This window comes from Rhinoderma darwinii, chromosome 2, assembly GCF_050947455.1.
Source record: "Rhinoderma darwinii isolate aRhiDar2 chromosome 2, aRhiDar2.hap1, whole genome shotgun sequence".
Lineage (NCBI taxonomy): Eukaryota > Metazoa > Chordata > Amphibia > Anura > Rhinodermatidae > Rhinoderma > Rhinoderma darwinii.
The window spans coordinates 194873575-194894709 of NC_134688.1; the positions used below are offsets into that span (position 1 = coordinate 194873575).

Below are 21135 nucleotides of genomic sequence, written 5' to 3' on the forward strand. Positions count from 1 at the left end.
ATATGAGAACAGTGTCATTAATAACATGATTTTGGGCTGTTTTATCATTTTGTGAATTTATTCATGTACTCTGGATGTTTGCTGACTGCATTAAACACTTTAACTAGCAGTCTGTATACTTTTTTCTTTAAAAAGACCATCCCCACAATTTTGGTGGTCGTCTTGAGCTTTCACTAAAATATACACCTCCTTCTCATTTCGTCATGGCATCATCCTTGTACATGCAAGTGTCAGAATGTGATGACATCATAAGGCAGTTATAAATTACCATACCCTCCTCTAAGCTGTTCTCAGAATGTGATGACATCATAAAGCAGTTATAAATTACCATACCATCCTCTATGCTGTTCTCAGAATGTGATGACATCATAAAGCAGTCCTAGGTTAAGTTATCACTCATTCAGTGATTTCCCCCTTTTTTGTCATGGCGAATAAACAGAGCATAGCTGTTATTTTCCTGGCGATTCTTGCTGTATTTGTGGACATTGCGCTTGGTCGTGAGACTTCCGGTAATGTGACTGTTATTTATTTCATTCTAATACTAGTTTAATCATATCTATCCAGTTATTATATTACTTACAATCTCTTACATATGTGTCGTATAACTTACACTTTACCTCTGTCTCCTTCTGTCTATACCTCTGTCTGGCTTAGTGAATGAGAAATCATGTAACGCCATTTGAGAAAAACATGGCGGTTACTGTGATTTCTGTTACTAGAATGAGCTCCACAAAGCTTAGCTGTGATCTTATTGTACCAGTGAAGTGAATGAGACAGATACACAATGTTGTAGATTATTTCATAATTGCTACTTGTCTAAAATCGAAATGATAATTTCTTAAAATCCAAATTATCTGTTCTTCAATCTCTTATAAACAGTTGGGTTGTTCATGTGAATATTCCTGGACTTTTATTGCCAACTTTACTATTAAAGAGGTTATCCCATCAAAACAACCCACTCTTTAAGGACAGTCCCGTCCCCCCCCCCCCACCCCGTGTCCAGCTGGTATAAGACTGTTGAAACTCTGTATCGAAGTTACAGGCGGCCACATACTGTTCAATGGATGGCAGAGAAGGATCTATTGGCTCTCTAGTATGGCTAATAGACGGGATCCTAAGTAGATGTCCAAGAAGCTAGAGAATTATATATAAAAGGCTATTAGAAATAATGTATATGAGAATTCCATTCTGCAACAGATTGATGTCAGTCAGGGAGACTGAGGGGAGATGATATAATACAATCTTCTCCTCAATATTAAAGTTATCACCAGTGTGTGCACATATTAGCGTCAATGGTAGAACATCCCAGCACCACAGAATACAGAGATACTATGGACCTGTCACGTGTTGTATAGATTTATATAGCTGCTTATGTGTGTGTGTGTGTGTGTGTGTGTGTGTGTGTGTGTGTGTGTGCGCCCTATGTACGATTTTTCAGAGTCTTCTACAAGGAATATTAGAATTTTGCAGTATAATAATCCCAGTTATTTAAATAAAGTATATACAGAAAAGTATATTTTTTAATATTGTTTTGATTTTATTTATCTTATTTATTGCAGCAACAACTCCTGGTGAGATTGATATAACATCGAAGTCTCACACTGTTCCAGCATATGCTGAAGGTAAGAATAAAACGATATAACTAATATACTTGTAATATACCTGTTTGCCATCAGTGAATGAGAACATGGGAACCTGCTCTCCGCTGAGAAGTGGATACAACTGTACACAGTCTTAGGCAATGCTCTGTGCGCTAAATACATCAGCAGCAGCGCCACAAACCTCACTCATAGTTTGTTTCTAAATGTAGATAATATAACAAATGAATGTAATTTTTTTCATACAGGTCCATCTGATGGACAAAAAAAAATACCTAAAACGCGTTTGAGAAAAATTGTGGTGACTCCGCGTTCAAACATCAATGGTAAGTGTATTGTGAATATGTTATTATTACAATATCCTCCTCCATATTCTGTCATTTACTAGAACTGTGCCCTAAGATTAAAAAGTTTCCTCAAACCATTATAAAGACTGTCATGTTCTATGTGGTGTCATGATGTGATTATTATGTTGGGCCCATGTTATATCCAGTATGTGGCCTTCTACAAGGAAATGTTTCCCCACATTCCCACCAATGAAGATTTCAGGAATAGGGAATCCATCAATGTCCATTACTGTTCCCAATGACAGAAATATCTTTCTATAGATATAGAGAATATGTTTATAATGTTGATTTTCTCTTTGTTTCTTATAGACAAGACATCTGGTGTGATAATAAAGACAACATTGTCTATCACCACACCACCACCCCCTGAAGGTAATATAATAACTTATTATAGAGAGAGAATCCATCTAGTAATGACAAACATACAAGTATATCAGCGGATTAGCATGTTCAGTCGGCTTAGATGTTGGTATTGATGGCACGGGACTCAAGTTTAGAGTCTATACATTGATGGAAATATTGGGGGATTTATATATTATTTAGAAAAGAATTAAAATAGACTAAATTCCCATTACTTTATCACAAAGAACCAAGTAAGAAATACTGCTACACCAGTGTATACGAGACGTTTAATAGATCCATGTACATTATTTATATATAACGCTAATGCACAATATACACTCTAGGGTTAATATTGATTGTATGAGGCTATTACTACCATTCTTTCAGAGAACCAATATATTTATTTAGGGTAATACTAAGTATAAATACAAGTCACAAATTATAATGTAGTTTACAAGGGGTGTTCAAGTCAATGCATCACAACATCTATCCGCATCGTTTATACATTGGGATAGTAGGAAACAAATTACAATTAGGTATATACTATATCTGCAGAAGACAACTAGGGCTTTCTATTGAGATATGAGGTTACAAGTGTTAAATCTTTATATTCACATTTTCATACAAACCCATAATAGATATGAAGACCTCCTGGCTATAGACAAAAACCATAAAATACCCCAAAATATACTATCGTTTCATGATAATAGAAATCTGCCTTACATTTAATTTCACTGTAATGAAAATAATGAGCAAAATGTCATCAATGCACAATAGATATAATATAACTGATGGTGTCTCAATAATATTGCTGTCAGTGAATGACTCTTTGCTGTGTGCCGGACATCAGAAGGTTTCACTATTATTAGTATTATTAACACGTTCTCTGTACTGTGTTATAGATCTAGTTAGTGCAGACATTACAACTACAACACAAGGGTCTACACCCCCAACTGAGAATGATCTGCAGGGGACCGGTGAGTTCTCTGAATAAATATATTGTCTGATACTGGATTGTTATTATCCATATACTATGATCGGATCATGATTTGTTCTTCATCCTTTCCATAATGTAATATTTTCTTTATTATAGATAAAACGTCTGCTGCAACAGTTACATCACTGCCCAGTACCACAACAACATATACTGAAGGTAATGCACAATACTTATAATGTTAGCTATGCAGGGTATGACTATCGGAGGTGTAGGGGCGATCACAGACACAGGCTCTGGAGTCCGAGGGGGTCCATAAGGTTCATCTGCCTCAGACCAGGAGACAACCCCTACCCATAATGCTGTTCTCCTTGACAGAAGCTTACCCTGTCTGGTCTTAAGAAGGATCTACCATATTTAATAGAATAGTTTAATCAATTATTAATACATAATGTACAATTATAATGGGTAATGTGTGTATTTTTGTCTTGTAGGTGTCTCAAATGGAATTTCCACAAAAGTGAAAAAAATTAAGAAAATCATTGTTCCTCGTGGAAATTTCCATGGTAAGTTATAGAATAGTATAATAGGTTACTATATAATGTACAGTTATAATGGTTAATTTGTGTATTTTTCTCATGTAGGTGTCTCATATGGAATTGCCACAAAGGAAAAACAATTAAAGAAAATCATTGTCCCGCGTGGCAATTTCCATGGTAAGTTATAGAATAGTATAATAGATTATTATTATATAATGTACAGTTATAATGGTTAATTTGTGTATTTTTCTCATGTAGGTGTCTCCTATAGAATTCCCACAAAAGAAAAACAATTAAAGAAAATCATTGTACCGCGTGGAAATTTCCATGGTAGGTTAATCTAGAAGTTCTTATTATGATGAGTAGTATAAAAAATGGCTGTTAATATTTCTACCTATGTTCTCATTTTTATTAGGTTTTTTAAAACAAAACTCCTGGTTATTAGAAAGATTAATATTTGCCTTTATATGACCTTATTTCAAGAACATTTTGTGTTTTATGTTGTGGATTTTGGTGCGTTTTTTCTACATTTGTCAGATACAGTTCGCAAGCGGAAACGCAAGAGAAATTCAGATCCTGCAGATTGTAAAATACGCACCGAAGGTTAATTGATGTGCGGAAAAATTCTGCAACGTGTAGATGAGAACTTGGAATCTTGCTTCGCTGATACTGTATTACATTGCGGATTTGCCGCAGGATAATTTGCATGGCAAATCCGTGTGTAATATGCATCCGTGTGCATTTGGTCTAAAGGTGAAAAGGAAAGTCAAGAGGCAGTGTTCAGTTGTTTCCATATCTCCCTTAGGTTATATTGAAGTATTACATCTCTTGTTACTTCATGATCACAAGACTTTATATAATTTATAAAACTATTACAATTATGACACATTTATGTCAATGATGAGTATTATTACTTTTTCAGAACGTAAGATCAGTGCAGGACTGCGATATCCTAAGAAAAGAGTAGAGACACCTTATCCTGAAGGTAAAGATCCATTCCTCATTCACTTGTATTTTATGCTACTTTGCTGTGGACTTTTTTGTACATGTTTTATTTATAATAAGTTAATGTGGGTATTTTTGCCATTCAGTGGAGACAGACTTTGACAGAGACTTAAAAGCATTGAAAAAAATGTTGGCTCGACCTAGAAAGATACAAGGTAAGACCATTCTTCTAATATACTTATACACTTATAGTATAAAGTCACATCTCATATAATAAGGGTTTATAGGTTCTTACATTATATTACACTATTATAATCATCACATAGTTATGATTATGATGTCCAGGGTCAGATATACCATATGTGCAACCTGTCTAACTGCACCGGGGCCCTGCAGGCAAGAGGGCCCACTCCTACCTTAAGGAAAATAGTGCCCCCTACTGTCTATCGGTCACATGTAAGGGGTTTTACTTATTCCCATCCATGCCCCACAATTACTGCTGGATTGGCACACTGTGAAGGATTTTCTGGGGAGCAGTGGATGAGGTGATCTATCGCTAGCACCCCGCTGTCATGAAATTCGTCTTTGGATAACAAGGGGCTCATACACTTGTCTTGCACAGGGGGCCTCCGTTATTTGTATCTGCCCCTGATGATATCACAATATCAGGATTTACATTTCTTGTGCACACAATATAATTGTTTGCAATATTTTCATTATTATATTTTCAGGTCGTAAGATCAATGCAGGATTACAACATCCTGAAAAGACAGAAGAAACAACCTATCGTCAAGGTATAAATCTTTACTACATTATAGCAATTATATTATAAACGATATAAACACAAACATAACAAGCATAACTCTGTTCACATCCGTGTTCAGGGGTTTCTGACAAGCTTCCCAGTATTTTAGAAAGGGAAAATAGCGAAGTCTGCAGCACTATTCTTGTCAAAAATACCATTAAAAAAAATTATACATGGCCGATAATATATTCTCCAGATCTTGTTCTCTTGTCATTGACTTTTTAAAATAGTTTATGCATAAAAATAAGGGTATATTCACACATTGCAGATTTGTTGCAGGAATTTTTACGAGTGAAAATCTGTTCCATATATCTAAATGCGGTTGTTTCTGCACATCGATTTCTGCAATCCACATTCAGATAAAGGGGACAGTATACGCTCGTTCTAAGGCTCAATGCACACGATGCGTATTACAGGCGGTTTTGCCACGCGGATTTGCATGTAGCGAAACCGCAGCATAATGAAGTACCAGCATAGTCTGAGAGATTCCAGGAAATCTCATGTACACGCTGCAATGTTTTTCCGGACAGAAATTGACCTGCGGTGCATTTTTTAGATTCCACAGCACGTCAATTTATCTTGCGTTTCTGCTTGTGAATTGTATCTGCCTAGTGCTGTGGAAAATCGCACCAAAACCGCAGCAGGAAAACGCGCCAAAGAACGCATCAAAACGTAAAAACTGAACCGGAAAACGCATGGAAATACACACGATTAGGTGCGGTTTTTACCTACCAATTGCTACGGTTTTGGTGCATATTTTCCTCAGCAAAATAAGCTACATGCCCACGTTGTGTAAAACTCAAACATAGAAATGTGATCCAATCTGTGTAGGAAAGATTAGAATGACACTTCCAGCTATAATAAATAGTCTGCATAGGAATATATTTATTACAGGTTAACCGTGTAATACACTTCTTATTTCCAGAATTAGAACAAGCTCCACCAGATGACGATGAGGAGGAATCATATCCTTGGATGCTTGACACAACAACTGAAGGTAAGCTGTTATATTACCGCATATCTCCCAGTCTATGACACTGAACATCATACATTGTAGGGTAGAGGTCTCCTAAATATTTATGTGATCAGCTGTAAATGTGGGAAATTTTATGGTTTCTAATAGCAGGACCATCACCTGGAGCGACAGAGGTAAAAACTGACATTAAAATGTATAACATTATCTAACAAAAGAGATAAAATGAGACAACCACCTGATTGGATGACAGCTGTCAACCAATAATCACGACTCTTCTTATTTGTACGTACCAAACCCGTCAAAAAGCATGAAAGAAATGCATGTAAAATAATCGTTTTTACATGTATTTTTGCTGGCATTTGTTATTTTGAAAAACGTCATACACAGATGATGACTTTTGATAAAAACTAAACTGACGGAAAATATGCTACAAAAATGGAAAAAAACAAACACCCCACTGTGTATAAAGGCTTTCTTATATTTTACTATAAACTTTAAACCAACATCTGGCCGCATCATTCTTGTCCCACCAAAAAACACGCAAAAAACACCATGGAAAAAACATCAAAACATTATGGGGCAGATGAACTATAACAAATGCATGCCGTTTGCCAATTTTGTTTACGTGGTTTAGAATTTTTTTTGCTTCTTACTATGTACTGTTCAAAAATCCTAGAAAAGTGGAGTCCTAAAATGTGCCAAATTTATTATTGACATGCACCACAACTTTGGCGAAAAATACAGGTCTAAATTAAGCCAACCAAAAGGGGGTGTAAGTTAGAGAAAAGTTTCTAACATGTCTATCAAGATGCGCCAAATCTCTGATACAGCATGCACCAATGTAATAAAATCTTCTGCCTGTCTCCTCTAGGTTTATGCCGTCCTTATTTTACACGATATTAATAAATCTGCCCCATTGTGTGACACTGGCCTAAAGCAGTTATCTGATGGGGTCACACATGGAGAATCATAATAGTAGACAGTTAGACTGCATAAGATTGAGGACGGATGACAGTCTGCTGCTTAATGTTGTAGTTCACCAATGTTGGCTGTCTCATTCCTTTTATGTTCCCTTGGTAAACAAAGTTCTGATGCTAAACTAATGATTGTGATTTTCTGCTCTGATTTTCCCACAGTGTCCACTACAATCTCAACAACAATACCAACAATGTATAGAACAAGAGCGATAACTGTAGACACTACAACATGGCAAAGAGCAACAACGATGTCTACAACAGCGACAACCATAGACACAACACCAGTGCAAACAGCAGCACCAGAATCAGACCTTCCAGCTACTACCACCCCTGCCGTATCTGCAGACTACACACTGCGTAACATCATAATCATCAGCTGTGCTGTTGGCGTTCCTCTGCTACTCGTTGCAGTACTGCTATTCATCGTGCTTCTTAAACTGCAAAGACTTCAGAAGTATGCATTGTTTTTCCTTTCTACCTTTATTTTTTTCGACATTATTTTACGCTTTAAAACTTATGGTTTATTTCACTGTTTCTGTTCTCAGATTGCTGGAAATACAAAGAGTCTAAGGATCTGCTGAAGATTCGTAAAGGAGAATGTCGCTTTATATGTCGCTTGTACCTGCTAACGTACTTCAGCCACCTGGTTATCTCTTGGCTGCTGTGAACAGTTGTGTTGAGATCAGTGCTCCATCACTTCAGTGGCGAACCAGTCTTCTTTCTACTACTCTGTCACCTGAGTCCTGGTCCCTGCCTGTGTGACCATAAATGCGCACATTTCCACCATTATGTCTGTGTACTCTAACCATAGGCTGACAATAGCGCTATTATTTCATCACACAACCTATGGCGGCACCAGCTAACAGTCCTCCCATCCTTACTGTTAGGTATGTGCACAAACAACTGCACATATGTTTATGGGCATCACGGTGGCTCAGTGGTTAGCACTGTTGTCTTGCAGTACTGGGGTCCTGAATTTGAGTCTGACCAAGGACAACATCTGCATGGAGTTTGTATGTTCTCCCCGTGTTTGCGTGGGTTTCCTCCAGGTACTCCGGTTTCTCCCACATTCGAAAAACATTCTGATAGGGTAATTGGCTTCCTATAATATTGGCCATAAAGAATCTGTGTTTTCACATAGTTCATTATCAATTACAAACTTCAACAACTAAAACATCTGTGTGGTGTTTTCTTATAAAATATGTTTTCAGAGTGTAAGAATATATAGTAATCCTCTTAAAAACTGCTATAGAACCTTTACAATAAGAAGATATGTAAGTGGCTGATCTGAGTGCAGAGTGAATGTCATGAGTGCATAGTGGCAGGCATAGTGGCTGTCATGGGGCCATTAGGCTGGCATAGGAGCATTGTGGTTGTAATGCAGGAATTGTAGCTGTCATGGGGGCACTGTGGCTGTTATAGGGGAATTAAAAGCATTCTTGTTGTCATGAGGCATTGTGGCATAGGGAGCACGGACGGTAGAGGTGAGGGACATTGTGGCTTTCATAGGAACAGTCTGTGGCTTAAAGAATCCACAGGATAGGTGATAATTATTTGATCGCTGGGGGCTCCTCCACTGGGACCCCACCGATTGCAAGAATAGGGGTCCAGGACCACTCCTGCTCACTACATCCCCCAGTGATGAGAAACTTGAATGAAGCAGCGGTCGATCGCTGGTCCATTCAATGTCTATATGACTATAAATCAACCTGCTTTAGACAATTCTAAACAACTTTATTGACTCTTATCATTAACAGCAGTGAGCTACTAGTCCGTTTGGACTTTTCAGTCTCTTGACAGAAGTACTCGATACAGGAGAGGTAGTTATTCAGGGTTACTGTTCTGTCCCTATTCACATTCCACCTCCTAATGCAGTGTCCCAGATACACTGCAGAAATGTACTGTGATTTCTGACATTGTATGTAAAAATATGAGTTTGAGGCCTCATTTACAAGAGCGTGTGCGTTTTGAGCACGCAAAACCCGCAGCGTTTTGCGTGTGCAAAAGGCACTTAACAGCTCCGTGTGTCATCAGCGTATGATGCGCGGCTGCGTGATTTTCATCATTATGACACTTCGTTTGGATGTTTGTAAACAGAAAAGCACGTGGTGCTTTTCTGTTTACATTCACAGTTTGACAGCTGTTGCGCGAATCCCGAAGTGCTTCCGTGTGGTGCGCGTGATTTTCACACACACATTGACTTCAATGGGTGCGTGATGCGCGAACAGCGCACAAAGATCGGACATGTCGTGAGTTTTTTTCAGCGGACTCACGCTGAGCAAAACTCACGGACTATCTGCATGTCCCCATAGACTAATATAGGTGCGTACGACACGCGTGAAAAGAACCCGCGTCGCATGCACGTATATCACGCTCGTGTAAATGAGGCCTAAAAATGTTCCTTTAAGGCTGGACTGAGGGGAGGAGTCAAGGCGGATCCCTTGTTATTTTGAATCAGTCAGTTAGTGCTGAGAGAGCCAAGTAACGGTTGGAGTGAGGAGTAGTTCCTATGTAGGGAGAAACCCTGCAGCTCTGAGGAGAAAATCCAGTTTAGAGATCTTGGATCAAACCTGGAGAAACACACAACTAATCCAGTTGTGTAATTACCACAGAGAGCAAATCCTGCTGAGAGAATCAAAGGAGGAAATTCAGAAGGAATCCTCTGCCTTGTCTCCTCACCTGCCAGCCTGCAGCCATTGTATCTGTACCATACCAAGCCTGAAGTAAAGGACCATTTCCCGTGTATTCAATCTGCACCCACGTTACCAACAAGGGCACCCCAAATACCATCAGACCGGGAGGCTGTACAACAGGGTGCGCCCCAGGGGGAAACTACAACCATCAACATTCACCATACAGTGCAGACCGCTCCATTTTCCCTGTAACGGCTCCGCAGGGAGTTCTTGAAGGCCCAGCCACTGTGTCCCTATACCGCCCTCGCACTACCCAATCACCACCGGGTCGTTGCATTAAAGTGGCGTCACGAACAGGATTATTATATCACCTCTGTGCCTCCTAAAGAAATTTGCTAAGAGACTTTATTGCTGTTGTAAAATCGCTGCAGAGAGAATTGCAACCAGCAAAACAGGGGTTAATCAGCCATCTTGGAAAACCCAGTGTTTAGGCAGCAGCAGTGTGATTTCAGAGACTTTGTGTGTGAAATTTACTGTGGCCCCTCCAGGGTGCATGACGAGACTGTTACAGGAAGATATTGCTGTTTGTGTGAAGGAAAAAGTGGCATTAGAGACTGTAGTTGATTAGAAATTGTCTGCTGCGTCACGACCGCATTTTGTTCCAGCCAACGAGGGGTTAACCAGTCGATAGTGTTACAGCGGGAAAGCGGAGACCAGAATAACCACCAAGTAACAGCCCGCCCACTTCCTGGTGGGAAGAGACAGAATCTGCCTAGCAACAGTGAAACATCACGTGAACAGCGGAACCAAAGTTCCTACCTCTTGTTGTGCCAGGGACGGAAAACACCAGCCGGAACTACCAGAAGTCCCTTGGCGCCGCCATCTTGAAAGTTACCCAGCCGGAGCCGCAATAGACGCCGCTGCTAAGAAAGATAAAGAATTTATTCCCACTTAGCCCTGCGAGAGTGGAAGTGCCATACAGCCATGGAAGCCACCACGCCACTGCCAGAGACCGCGGTGAGCAGATAAGAGACTCAGTTTGAAAAGAAATCACACAGCGTTGCTAAGGGCAACGAACCACAAATATAGCAGAAATGTCTGACGATGGGGAAGAAGTTTCTCCCAGCAACAGTGGATTACCCCCACCTGCCCAGGTTATGCCAATCACAATGCCCTACTACTTTGGAGCACCGTGGCTCCCCCGCTACCAGGGAGAAAATCATTCACTGAAAGATTTTAGACAGAAGATGTTGTCCATGTTTCGCTTGTATCCTCTCTCCACAGAACAGAAGGTTGAGATATTAACTGGACAGCTAGAGGGCGCAGCTTTGAGAGAAGTGAAATCCTGGCCCAGAACTGAGAGAAAGACAGTTGAACAAATTCTGGATCGGCTGCGTGCCATTTTTGAAGTGAGAACTGTGGCAGAAATCAAGATGAGATTCTTTGGGAAAAAAACAGTAGCCTGGTGAGTCATTGAGAGACTTTGCTTTATCCCTGAAGGAGGCGCTACGAGCAATTATGCAGGTAGAACCCATGGAGGCTGCCGCTGCTGACAAGGCCTTAAGAGAGCAATTTGTGGAGGGAGCTGGATCTGAAGCCCTAAAAAGCCAGCTCAGAATGTTGGCCTCCCAGAACACAGACTGTACTTTCCTTGACTTTAAAGAACTAGTCATAAGGATCCTGGGGACTGAAGCTGCATCGACTCCAACTAAAGTTTGTCCCTATTCCATAGAGACACCTCATGAGCTTCCCGCTGACCACCGAGTTACCTTGGGAAGCCAAGCTACCATTGCTCCATCAACCCCCAAGCCAGAGCCAGATTCAGTTGCTGAACTGAGAGAACAAGTTGCTGTTTTGACCAAAAGCCTCACTAAAGTGTGTCAGAGCTTGGAAGATCTGAAGCAGCACCAAGAGGAAAGCCCACCGGTACACCAGTAACAGATTCCGTGATAGACCTGTTAGGAGAACATTAACTTACCAGAATCCGGGTAGGCTCCCTACTGACAAGTTTGATGCTAAGGGAAGACCCATTTGCCACAGATGCCAAGGAGCTGGCCATGTTGACAGAGAATGCCGTCAGTTAAACGACAAACCCCCGGAGGCAATGGACCGCCCCTCGGGAGGAAGGCCACTAGGTCCATCAACTCCAGAAAGCATACCCCGCTATGTTGGGCAGTGTCCAGTGATCATCATCCACAAAGAGGGAGTCCCGATTCACGCCTTACTGGACACTGGCTCACAGGTCACCACGCTGCAAAGAGGGAGGTTTGAGAAACATTGGGACACTGATCAGCTGATTCAACCTCCAGACCCATGGCTGAAAGTAATAGCTGTTAATGGACAGTCAATACCACTACATGGTTACTGGGAACCTACACTCTAGGTGAGAGAGATGCAACTACCACAGCAAGGCGTAATTGTGATAGATCTGAAAGATACCCTACCTGGCGCTCTTCCTACAGCTTCTACCTCTAAGCAAGTTGCGCTTCAGAACGCCATACGTCGCCTGACTGCTCAACAGAGATTCTGCAATGAAAAGGGTGAGATTTGCTGTGCTCGTATTATGGACAACCAACCAGTGACTCTGCAGCCAGAGGCAGAAACCATGGTGTGGTGCAGAGCTCGTTCAGGTTTACACGGTAAGACTATCAAGCTCTAGTGGAACCTCTTCCACCGGAAGTACATCCAACAGTACAGGCAGCTAGAAGCCTAGTGACCGTTTCCAATGGGAGGGTACCCATCCGCCTCCTGAATCTTGGCAATCAAGCTGTGGAGCTGAAGAAGCATTACCCAATTGCCAAGCTGTGACAGATCTTTGTGGAAGACATCTGGAGTCCAGAAACTGTTGTGTCCCTACATGCTAACCAGAGTCGTGTCACGCCTGGGAAGACAACAAAACCCTGATGGACCGAGATCCACGTTGGCGATGCCAATACACAAGAAGAACAGATTGAAGGAGTCCTAACAGTAGCCCAAGATCACCAGCAAGCTTTCAGTAAGCATTGCATGGATTTTGGAAAAGCTACCATCATACAGCATACCATTCCAACGGGTTCACATCCACCCATCAAGGAAAGGTACTTTTCACCTGCTATGTACCAACAGGTGAAGAAAAAGCTTCGGGAGATGAAGGATGCTGATGTGATTTGGGAAAGTTACAGTCCATGGGCTGAACCCCTAGTACTGGTGAAAAAGAAGGATGGTGATATCAGGTTCTGTGTGGACTACCGGAAACTCAATAAGATCACCCACAAGGATGCGTATCCCTTGCCACGCATTGAAGAATCCTTGACTGCCTTGGGGTCTGCTGCCTATTTCTCTACTTTGGACTTGACTAGCGGGTATTGGCAAGTACCCATGGCCCCTGAAGACAAAGAAAAGACTGCTTTCACTATTCCTTTGGGATTGTTCGAGTTCAATGACATGCCCTTTGCACTCTGCAATGCCCCAGGGACTTTCCAGAGACTGATGGAATGCTGCCTTAGTCATCAGAACTTTGAGACCATCCTCCTGTACCTAGACGATATCATCATCTACTCAAAGACGTATGAAGACGATTTGTAGCATCTGGCTGAAGTATTCCAGACCCTCATAAAGTACAGCCTGAAAGTGAAACCCTCTAAGAGTCATCTCCTGAAACCAGAAGTCCGTTACTTGGGTCATGTCGTCAGTGCAGATGGGGTGCTTCCTGATCCAGAGAAAGTGGCAGCTGTGAAGAACTGGCCAACTCCCAAGACCGTCAAAGAGGTGAGAAGTTTTCTTGGGTTTGCCGAATACTACAGGCGTTTCATCCCACACTTTGCCCAGTTTGCAGATCCGCTCCAGGGATTGTTAAGAGGCCAGTCCAAAGAAGCCCAGAAGAGAAGAATCCCAATTAAGTGGGCTGAAGCCCATGAAACTGCCTTCAAGAAGCTAAAACAACTGCCTATTGAACCACCAATCTTGGGGTATCCTTACTATCAGCAACCCTTCAAATTGTACACAAATGCCAGCAACAAAGGGTTGGGAGCAGTCCTGTCGCAGGTACAAGACAAAAAGGAGAGCGTCATTGCTTATGCCAGCAGAGCTCTTCGTGGAGCTGAGAGGAACGATCAGAATTATAGTTCCTTCAAGCTGGAGTTCCTAGCTCTTGTGTGGGCCGTCACCGAGAAGTTTAAAGACTACCTTGCTGCGACACCCTTCATTGTCCAGACTGGCAAACTACCAGTTCGTAATCAAGTACCGGTCTGCTACATTCAATAAGAATGCTGACGCCCTGTCCAGATTGCCCGTTGATGATGATGAAATCGCCTAAAGTCAAGATGAGTGGGAAGAAGTAGAGATGCCAACTTTCTACGCCCAGTTTGCTGCACAAAATACGCTGATCGCCAGAGAAAGAAAAGATCACTCTAAGCCAGAGTTTCCTGATCCTTCTAAGGATCCGAGACAATGGGTTAAGATCCAAAGAGAAAGTCGAACTCTCCGAGAACTTCAGACTTTTCTTCTACAGCACAAGACTCCTGACCGAATACGAAGCGGTAAAGCTGATCTAGAATTGATTAGTCTATGGAAACAAAAGAATCACCTCTTTGTGTCAAGAGGGCTGGTACAGAGAAACGCTCTAGATCCTATTACCGGTGAACGTTTGCATCAAATTGTAGTACCCCGGCGAGATGCCAAAACAGTGTTGGAAGCCTATCATGACCGATCAGGACACTTTGGGGTTCAGAAAACTGAAGCTACCAACCACAGACGATTTTACTGGACGGGTGTGAGAAGTGACATAGAGAAGTGGTGCCGGGAATGTCCTATTTGTGCCCAGAGTAAAGGACAGTCTTCAGACCAGAAAGCCCCACTCCATTTTATCATCAGCCATAAACCTCTGAAGCTCATAGCCATTGACCATGTCAAGCTGGAACCAAGTCGCTCAGGTTATGCCTATGCCATTACAATCATTGACCATTACAGCAAGTTTGTTGTTGCTTTGCCTGTGAAAGACCTGACTGCCAAGTCAACTGCTGCTATCGTTTGGAAGAATTTTGTGCTTCCTTATGGCTGCCCAGACAAGATTCTGACTGATCGTTTATCTGCCTTCGAGTCCCAACTGTTCCACGAGATGTGTTCCTTACATGGCTGTCAGAAGCTCAGAACCACCGCTTATCATCCACAAGGAAATGGCCTGTGTGAGAAGATGAACCAGACGCTCATTCAGATGCTGAGAACTGTTCCATCCCAGAGAAGAGCTGATTGGCCAAGTCTACTGCCTGAACTGGTGTACCTGTACAATAATACCATCCATTGTTCCACAGGGTACACTCCCTACTATCTCCTGTTTGGCCGACAAGAAAAGTTACCGTCAGATATGGCCTTGGATGTCGAGGTGCCAGACACCATCAATCCCCTGCCAAAGATTGATTGAGTGGGTGAGTGATCACCAACGTCGCCTGGCTGAAGCGAACGAGAGTGTGGAAAATCGGATGGAAGATACTCGTCAAAAGCAACAGGTAGATTTTGACAAGAATGCCCGTGCAAAACCACTCCAAATCGGAGACCGGGTATGGCTGAAAAACAACCATCGCACCAGCAAGTTAGACAGCAAGTGGGAGAAAGAACCCTACACTGTAAAGTCTATCCCATATCCAGGTACTGATGTCTACAAGATTGAGCGAGAGAGCCGAGATCCTCAAGTTGTACATCGCAACAGGCTTAAACCCTACCAGAAGGAAGACAGATCTACAGAACCACAGTCGGCTGAAGAACTTCCTACAGCTGGAGAAGCCCCACAGCCCATACAGGAATCTCCTCCAACTAAAGATTCTCAGCCCTCAAAAGATGAGCCGATGTTCCGTCCTTTTGATTGGTTCCTCAAGCCATGGATGTCCGTGTTCATCCCCAGTGTTGTTCCTGCAGTGAATACCATCCCACCGCCTTCGGCAACAGAGTTCAGAACTTGTCAGGAAGAATCCATAGACCATGAGGTTGTGACAGAAGAGCCCCTGAGAAGATCCGAGAGAGTTAACAGAGGTAAGATGCCAGCCAGGTATCAGGATTGAACTATTATGGAACTCTCGTACTGCGTTTGTTAGTCAGTGTTCATCCATTCAATTGGCTGACTAAAGCTTAAGAGAGACCAAGAACATTTGCCTCTGCTACGTCCCAGATGGGCCTAAGCGCCCATGTTTCCAGTTTAGTGCCGGACTATGGACACTACCCCAGTTACGTTGATTGATTGATCTACGACCCTGTTCCCCTTCTAGAAGAGTCGTCGTCCCATTACCTACACCTTTGTGCCTTTAAAGATTTAAAGGACTTATAAATGTTTGCCGTATATATGTATATTTCATGTTTTACAGGTCCACAGACGCCCATGTACTGTGATTTCTGATATTGTATGTAAAAATATGTGTTTAAAACTGTTCCTTTAAGGCTGGGCTGAGGGGAGGAGTCAAGGCGGATCCCTTGTAGTTTTGAATCAGTTAGTTAGTTCTGAGAGAGCCAAGTAACGGTTGGAGTGAGGAGCAGTTCCTGTGTAGGAGAAAACCTGCAGCTCTGAGGAGAAAATCCAGTTTAGAGATCTTGGATCAAACCTGGAGAAACACACAACTAATCCAGTTGTGTAATTACCACAGAGAGCAAATCCTGCTGAGAGAATTAAAGGAGGAAATTCAGAAGGAATCCTCTGCCTTGTCTCCTCACCTGCCAGCCTGCAGCCATTGTATCTGTACCCTACCAAGAGTTATATCATTTAAACTAATCACACTTCCATTTCCCATAGTCGTTTGGCTCAGGATATACGGTCTCATTTTCTCAATTGGTTATGATTAATAATTAGGTACCACCCCACATTACATTAACCCATTAGGATTGTGACACAAGGAATTAGATGCAGCATGCATAAGATATCTGAAGATATCTGGTCATTTAGGTCCAATGGTGTAACCATATTTAACCTAAAAATCCATTGCGCCTCACGCTGGAGCACCCTCCTATCGAAGTCCCCTCTTACATTTGGTTTAACCAGTTCTATTCCTTGGAACCTGATCTTTGAGGAGTCTCATTTATGACATTCCCATATATGGCGAGGTATGGGCTTTTCCTCCTTCCTTTCTATGTCACAAATGTGGTCTCTTATGCGCCTACGGAACTCCCGAATGGAGTCCACTTATAATGAGGTATATGATACCTTTGCTACTGCAGTTGATGAAAGACCTACACATGTATAACTGACCAGTAGACTTACTGATAAATTGCTTCCCTGTCAAAATCGAGCTACAGGCCATACAGGACCCACACCTGTACGTACCCGTGACTTTTTGTGACATCCACTTACCTCTGGGTTTCTCCTGCATCAGGTGACTGTGCACTAATCTGTCGCACACATTTGTCCCCCTTCTGTATGTAATACCAGGTTCATCTCCCAAGTACTCCCCTACGTCCGGGCCAGCCTTGAGTACTCCCCAGTACATGTGGATGACATCTCACACCTGGGAGTGAGCTAAATCATAGGTTGCAATGATCCTCAATTGTGGGTTTACCTCAGCTCGCTCCCTAGGGTTTAAGAGTTGGTCACAATTAACTGACAGCGAATTTCGGTATTCCCCTTTGAGGACATTTTCTGGGTAACCTCTCCTACGAAACCACTGTTTAAGATCACATGCAGCAGTTTTGAAGTCCGTAATTGTGGAGCAATTGTGGCGAGCCCTCAAATCCTGTCCATTTGGGATGCCCTTACGAAATGACTATGGGTGCCAGCTCTCCCATTTAAGCAAGCTATTCGTCGCTGTGGGCTCTCTGTAGATGTTAGTTCTGAGATTGCCCCCCCCCCCCTCCCAGATAAGTTAATATATAAATCCAAGAAGGCAATACTTCTCTCTTGGATTTCTGAGGTGAAGAACAATCCCAGTGTGTTGTTATTAAGTACCCCCACAAAGTCCTCAAACTTCTTCTTAGTGTCCAGCCATATGATGAAAACATAATTATGAATCTAAATCAGACTGATACAGAGGATGTCCATGACTCCATATCCTCGCATAAAACAAACTTTTGCTCCCACTAGAAATTTGCGTAGGTGGGCGCACAGGGGCTGCCCTTCGCAACTCCCCTGAGCTGGTGGAAGAATCTGCATTTAAATTTGCAATAGTTATGCTCTAAGATGTACCTGAGCAATTCCCCTACAAAGATGTTATGTCCCTGAAAATGCACACCTTTAGTTGATAGGAAGTGCTCCATAGCTCAACAGCCTCATGCGGAAATTGAGCTGTAGAGGGCCGCCACATCCAAGCTAGCCAGCCAACACTCCCCTTTACATTGGATGCCCTCTGGTCTTCTAAGGACATTCACCGAATCCCCCACATACGATGGGAGGGCTGTGACATAGGGGCGTAAGGTACAGTCTAGATCAGGCGTGGGGAACCTTTTTTCTGCCAAGGGCCATTTGTATATTTATAACATAATTCGCGGGCCATACAAAATTATTAACTTAAAACTTCGCCTGTTATATGTGGTAAAACATTTTATTAACTCACCCCTAATGTGATGGCTGGAACTGCTTTACTTTGGTGAGGCATGTTAGCCAGTATTGATGATGTTGCTACTGCGTCGATTAGTCTGGAGTGCAGTCGACTCTTTGCAATGGTAAGTTTTGAAAAGAACTGCTTGCTGCAGTAAGTTGTTCCGACTTACTTAAAGGGGTTTTCCCATCAGGGACATTTATGACCTATCCACTGGATAGGTCATAAATTTGAGATAGATGCAAGTCCCACCTCTGGGACCCGCACTTATCTCTAGAACAGGGCCCCCTAAACCCCGTTCTACCACTCGGTGTTCCGGCTGATTTCCGACCATGAAGAAGGGAACATCTATTGAAAGAACAGGAGAATCCCGATACAGGTGGGATACCATCGTCAATAAGCAAACTTTCAACCAAATTTCCACAATTTGCATTGTGCTTACCAATTGATTTGTTTGTAAAGTTAGTGTCTCATGAGTTTGAGAAAATATCAACATCAATTGGCGGCGACAATCTTACACCAGCCGAATTAATTAGCCTCAAGAAATTAAGATCTTTGGAAGACACTGTATTTAACCCCTTTGCGCTCAGTGACGTACTATTCCGTCATGCTGACCGCACCGTTCGCGCTCAGTGACGGAATAGTACATCATGGGGAAAATGCATCGCCATTTTCCGCCGGCGCGTTCACGAGCTGTGACAACTGCTGATTCGGACAGCAGGCTATCACCGCTCAATACACCGGGACTTATCACGATGGTCCCGCCTCTTCGATTGCCGCTATCGGTCAATCAGTGACTAACTGTCCAGTAGCGGAGATCGGTCTCTTCACTTCCTCTCCCTGACATCACATCCTGCTGCAACCACCCTGAATGCCTCTGTTGGAAATAGAGAGGCGTTCAGAGTGGTTGTGAGAAAAGCAAAGTGCAAAAAAATTTTTAAAAAAACTTCTTTTTGCTTATTTGATCTCCTATCACTGACCACTTCTTAGTCTTCAGGACCAATTTCTTGGTCCCTGGGGATTATTTTTCTCTTTTTTTTTAAATTAAATATATAAAACAAAAAAAAATTAATAGATAAATAAATCGTTAGTTTAGACAATTTATCTGGCTAGTTAAGTATTAGGCTTAGTTAGTGTCAGGGAACTGTCAAAAAGCGTAGTTCGGTATAGCGTCAGGGAATTTAGCATCAGGAATCCATCACCGTAGTTAGGTTTAGCATCAGGGAAGCTCGGAATAATCTAGTTAGGTTTAGTGTCATTCACCCGTTACCGTAGTAAGGTTTAGTGTCAGGGAAACTCGGAATAATCTAGTTAGGTTTAGTGTCAGGGAATAGTCGCAATAGTTAGATTTAGTCTCAGGGAAGTTCAAATAAAATCTAGTTAGGTTTAGTGTTAGGAACCCTCGCCCTAGTTAGGTTTAGTCTCAGGGAAGCGCACTCGTTCTATAAAAACACCAATTTTTGGGACTGGTTTAGGTAGCAGCCTATTGCTCCTAGTTAGGGAAGCAAACAAACATATCCCAACATTTACTGCCGAAGAGGCATATTAATTTCTTGCCTCCGACACAGACTTGTCGGATGGTGAGACTCTATTTTATTTATCCACCTCCTCATCCAGTGACGAAGAAGAGGAACCCTCTAGGAGACGCCCTAGGACCACCACTACAGTTCAAACCCCCGAGCGAAATGATCCCTCCGCAGTTGAAACCCCAGAGCGAAGTGACCCCATTTGGACCCCCCACACCAGACATTTATGAGCCTAAGAGGTGGTGTTAGAAGAATTTTCCATACTTAGCAATAATGATTCAAGTTTTTATCCCAATAAGAGTTTTATTCTCATCGATGAGGAGTCTGACTTAATTCCATAAGCACAGGTTTATAGACACATATCAATGCATATTGCAGTACAGACCAACTGAAAAACTGTTTGTGGCTTTCCTGTCACATGAAATGTTACACTTCAAAATGAGAGTAGGTCAGTTGGACTTCCTCTGGAGATTGCAATCTTTATTAAGAAGTCCAACCGCCTCATACACTTAGAGAGACTGTCATTTAACTCTTTGTCAACTAAAGTATTTTCTGAGAAACCTGCATGCACATTTAATATCTATTACATAAAGTAACAATAAATTAAAAATAAAACTTTTCTAACAGGTGGTTATCAAGAACCTAATCTTTAGGGACCAAGAAGAGGGGGCACCCAGTACTTCTGGAAGCGAGGCCACATGCATCGTACCAGGGCAACACTTTCCAGATGAAGTTCCCCAAACTGGCAAGAAGGGAAAAAGTCATAAGAGGTGCAAAGTCTGCTATAAGGGGGGAAAAGGAAGGACAAAATATATATATGTGCCACGTGTTCCGAAAAACCAGGGCTCTGTATGAAAGAAAGTTATCATACATCCATTGATTTTTAATCTACCCCAGTTTTACTTACCCTGATGCACTCCGCACAGCTTATCCCCCTCATCTTTTCCTTCTGCGTCCTGCTGTGTGCCCAGGCAGCTGTTAACAGCCACTTGTAGGGTATTGCCATACCCGGGAGAACCCACAT

General features: G+C 42.2%; 1 long non-coding RNA gene across 1 annotated transcript; it reads left to right on the forward strand.

Annotated features, from left to right (window-relative positions):
• Positions 1–3710: 3710 nt before the first annotated feature.
• LOC142740927 (uncharacterized) lies at positions 3711–4745 on the forward strand. Its single transcript, XR_012880928.1, has 4 exons — positions 3711–3787; positions 3866–3937; positions 4019–4090; positions 4683–4745. It is a non-coding gene; the product is annotated as an uncharacterized LOC142740927 (long non-coding RNA).
• Positions 4746–21135: the final 16390 nt, after the last annotated feature.